This window comes from Furipterus horrens, unplaced genomic scaffold, assembly GCF_987537825.1.
Source record: "Furipterus horrens unplaced genomic scaffold, mFurHor1.1.pri manual_scaffold_5, whole genome shotgun sequence".
NCBI classification, from domain to species: domain Eukaryota; kingdom Metazoa; phylum Chordata; class Mammalia; order Chiroptera; family Furipteridae; genus Furipterus; species Furipterus horrens.
In genome coordinates, this window is record NW_028327175.1 from 154111001 (window position 1) to 154116008 (window position 5008).

The 5008-nt window shown below is 41.8% G+C and overlaps 1 pseudogene; it reads left to right on the forward strand.

The window, feature by feature from the left end:
• The first annotated feature begins 880 nt into the window (after window positions 1-880).
• On the forward strand, window positions 881-993 carry LOC150010132 (U6 spliceosomal RNA; annotated as a pseudogene).
• The last annotated feature ends 4015 nt before the right edge of the window (window positions 994-5008 follow it).

A 5008-nucleotide genomic window follows, 5' to 3' on the forward strand; every position in this document is an offset into this window, starting at 1 on the left:
ACAATGACCGTGACAAAACAAAACAAGGCTGGAGAAGTAGGAAAAGCTACTATTTAAGGCCTCGTGCACCATGTTAAGGATTTTCAGTTCCATTGCAAGAGAAACGGGAAGTTGCTCAAAGGCAGAGAGCAGGTTTGTGAGTTTGTTTTTTGTTTTGTTTTAAGGGGGGCATGAAGCTGTTATGAGCCATCACGTGGGAAAGCCTGCCCAATGAAGACTCAACAGAGAGAAAATCAAAGCAGACTGATGGAGGGGAAGCCAACTCCTGAATACTTATTTTAAGCACCTAATCCTTGAATCCATTTACACCTGGAATTTCATAAGCCATTAAATTCCTTAACCAAAGTTTCTTAGAAATACACAGGGGCCCTTGGATACCAGGTCAAGAGTCTCTGCTATTGGAGCAGACAGGAAATATTTCTGACCTAAACCTGGGGAAGGGAAGGCTTCCAGAAAGATGAGAAGGATTCTGGGGGTTACTTAAAATAGTCACAGAGTAGAAGGCATTGTGGGAGAAATGTCCCCAGCAGAGGATTATCACTTGTGAAGGAGAGAGCTCATGGCTCACGTGGAGCTCTTTTCCATATGACTGAGACAAGGAGTATGAGGAAGGTGGTCAGGAAAGGCCTGGCTGGGGGAACAGGCATAGGGGTGGGCATGGTGAGAAAGCTGGGCTTGCCCACATAGCTCAGATTGTTATATTATCATCCTCATACACCCAGGTTGCATGTTAGATCCCCTGTCAGGGCACATACAAGAAGCAACCAATAAATGCATAGATTCATGAAACAACAAATTGATCGATCTCTCTCTCTCTCTTTCTCCTCCCCCATTCTTTTCTCTCTCTAAGATACAAAAAAAAATTTTTTAAGAAACCTGGGTGCTCGCTTCAGCAGCACATATACTAAAATTGGAACAATACAGAGAAGATAAGCAAAGCATGAGCTCCCGCACAAGGAAGACACACAAATTTATGAAGTGTTCCATATTTTTAAGCTTCTGCACGGCTAAAGAAACTATCATCAAAATGTAAAGGGAACCAGCTATATGGGAGAAGATATTTGCCAATGATACCTCGGACAAGGGTTTAATCTCCAAAATATATAAAGAATTCATATGATTCAACACCAGGAAGACAAACAAACCAATTTAAAAAATGGACAAAGGACCTCAATAGATACTTCTCCAAGGAGGACATACAGAGGGCCCATAGGCATATGAAAGGATGCTCAACATCACCAGCTATCAGAGAGATACAAACTAAAACCACAATGAGATACCAGCTCACACCGGTCAGAACGGTCATCATTAATAAATTGGCAAACAACAAGTACTGACGAGAATGTGGAGAAAAGGGAACCCTACTGCACTGCTGGTGGGAATGCAGACTGGTGCAGCCGCTATGGAAAACAGTATGGAATTACCTCAAAAATTAAAAATGGAACTTCCTTATGGCCCAGTGATTCCACTGCTGGAAATATAGCCGAAGAATACTGAAACTCCAATTCAGAAGAACCTATGCACCTCTATGTTCATAGCAGTGTTGTTTACAACAGCTAAGTGTTGGAAATAGCCCAAGCAGATCAGTGGACTAAAAAACTGGTACATTTACACAATGGAGTACTATGCAGCAGGAAGAAAGAAGGAACTCCTACCTTATGTGACAGCATGGATGGAACTGGAGAGTATTATGCTAAGTGAAATAAGCCAGGCAGTGAAAGACAAATACTATATAACCTCACTTATAACTGGAATCTAATGAACAAAATAAACTAACAAGAAAAATAGAACCAGAGGCTTGGAAACATGGGAACTATAGGAGGGGAGTAGGTGGGATGGTGAAAGGAAAGGGAAGGGACTAGTCAAAGAACATGTATGAATCATGCATGAACATGGACAATGGAAAAAGGATTGACTTTGACTAGAGGGGTGGTCTGGGTGGAGGGAGACAAAAGGGAAAAAATTGGACAGTTGTAATAGGATAAACAATTTTAAAAAAAGGAACCTGGGCTTTACATGAGGGCTCTGGAGATTTGAATGACATAGAAGATATAAGACTACTACACCTTTTCCACATCTCTCCCTACAAATCAAGCCTGCACCTCTCCCCACTCCCAGTGTGGCTTCCTTGCCTCTCTCTCTCTCCTAAGATCCAAAGGCTCTCTAAACAAAGAGAGAACAAAGACTAGTACACCTTCTCAGCTGCATATGGAATGAGAGAAGGAAAGGCTCAAACATAAATCCTAGATTTCTGTTTAGGGAAACCTGATGACTAAGAACTGGTAGTGTAATTCACTAGGCAAGGACAATGGAAGGAGGAGCTAGTCTAAGAGTAAAAGGAGTTAGGAGTTAGACAGGGGGATATGATGACATGAGGGGCATCTGTGATGAGAACTATGCTGAGCCAATGGAATTGGATGTATAGATGTGGAAGTTAGAAAAAACTTCTGAACTGGGCATAAAGGTATGAGTAGTTAACATTTTCCTGCTGGTGGTTGAACCTCAGCAGTGGGTCAGCAGACTAGGGTGAATACAGGTCAGAGAGCCTGAGGGATCAGTGAAGGAAAGATGTTCACAAAAGCCACAAAGCAGGAATTGTTAGAGAAACCACACAGAGGAGAATCAAGAGAGAAGGAAAGAGGGACACAGCGCAAAGAAGGGAGTCCACACCGAGTCTTCAGGCATCAGAACTAAAAGTAGTCTGGGCTCCTCCTGAATATTTGGCTCATGTTCCTTTCTTCATACTGGCTGCTAGGATGTTCAGAGACTTGTGACATGCATCTAGCGACTGCGCAGAACTTTAAAATCATCATGTTCATCAACCTTATCCTTAACTTTCTTTTGCTTATTGTTATTTCCTCTCTTCCTCTTCCTTATTTTTTTATGGTGTTTCTTTGTATCACCTTAAAACCCTAAGACAGAGGGCTAATCAGTAAACAAGCATGTCGCATCTAGAATGAGACCCCAAGCTCCAGGCCTGGCACAGTGCCTACTTCTCGCATTGTCCCGTGCACAGCCTGCTTCCCTCATTTACCTTACCTGCCTCAGTCCTGCCAGCGTTTAAGTTTGAGGCTCCCAGTCTAAACAATCCCTAAGATCCTTTCCTGCTCTAAATTGGATGAATCTGTACTTCTTCAGTGCTAAAATCCCATGAGTTAAGTTGCTAAATATGATATCAAATAGTCAGAATAACAGTTGTTCTTTATTAAGTTCCACTAAAAACATGGAAACAGTACACATATATGATACGCACAGCACTTGAGAAGAGGTGGGTTGGGCTTCAAAAGCGACATGACAGCACGCCCCGGACCTTTGTTGCTCATCACTAGGAGGTCCAGAGCTAGCACACGTGTTCAGTGGGATTTAAAGTAAAATGACTGTGTGGCACATCATTAGATTGCGAAGTTCAAGCCTAATTCCGTGAGCCTCTGCGTTAATGGGGCAAAATTCTGTTTGGCTTTATTCTATTAATATTTATAGAGTACTCATTACCATAGCAACTAAGTGCTTTCCACAGAGAACTGATCAAATTTTAAGGAGAGGTGAACGAGAGAGGGGAGGACCACTGCAGGAGCTGGAAGGAAGCTTCTGATCTCCTTCTAAATAACCCTTTCCTTCCCCAGTCTGACAAAGCATGTGCTCACAGAGCATTTGTTTCATGCACACCCTCCCAAAATCTTGGCAATGTACAGTCCTGGTTCCCTGGACCACTGCTCCATGCAATGTTGGGCTCATCCTTGGCAAAAATCTTAAAATAGAAGTAGTCTTCAATCCCAATTTTGCTTTTCTGTGCCCGTCTCCTCTTTAGGAGAGTGAGCAAAGCATATCACTGCAGAGCCAGGTTTTGAAATCAGACTGTCTGGAATTGAACTCCAGCTCTTTCACTTACTAGCTAAGTCTCCTTCGGCAAGTTCCTTAATCTTTCTGACCTTGGTTTTTTCTTCTATGAGATGGGGATACTAAGAGCGTCTACTTCCTGGGTTTATTACGAGAATCAAATGAATTGATAACTATTTAGCACATTAAAGAATTCCTGGTACGTGTAAATACTCAATAAATGTTAACTATTATTTCAATGTACCATTATCTTCTATCCTCAGTCACCAGAACACTCATGCTGTCCTTCTCTTCCTGGATTTCTGTGAATAGATAAAATTTTTCTCCCCTAAGATTAGATCCCTCCTAGAAACCACACAGAGGAGCGAGAGGAAGGTGACTCCTACCTAGCCAGATCAATTGATAAGATCAAAAATGCCTGAACTTCTACAGCTGGAAACACATTTCTCTGAGTAAAAACATATCCTTTATAAGTATGTTCTACTAGATTTAATTTTCATAAAAGCAAAGAGCATGTCTCGGTCATTTGTCTCCAAATGTAAAGCCCAATTCACCCTCATATCCCCTTCAAACTAGGATATAAATACATAACTCGTTAGCCCTCTCTAAGAATACATGCACATGCATACACAAAGAGGTATGGCAAGCCAATTATTTCAGGCTCTATGACAGGTGGTAGGGGCTAACAAAAAAACATTTGAGTCCTGCTCCTTGCCTTCATGGAAGTGAAATCTAGTAGGAGAAAATAAATACTAAAGAAAATGTGTTTACCCAAAGAAATGAGTTTCCAGGTAGAATATTAGACACTAATTCAGGGGGAATGTGGTGGGGTCTTTGTGAATTCCTAAACCACCTGTGAAGATGACCACACTCTAGCCCAGAGAAGCTGGACCCTGGCCTGAAATCAGATGGCATTCCTTTCCTTGGAGAGTTTCTCACCTGGTGTGGTGTAGCAGTGCTATCAATACTACTGACTCATCTTTGCACAATCACAGAGACTATCTCAGACAAAGTCGGAAGCATCAACACCCAAACCTAAGAGATAAAATTTCAGATAAGCACCATTGAAACTTGGAAGAGGTTGTTTTAGGATAAATAAAGGGACACATTCCTTTATGTTATGGGTAATAAATTCATGACCTCATCTGGAACTTGTTACTACAAGAGCCTA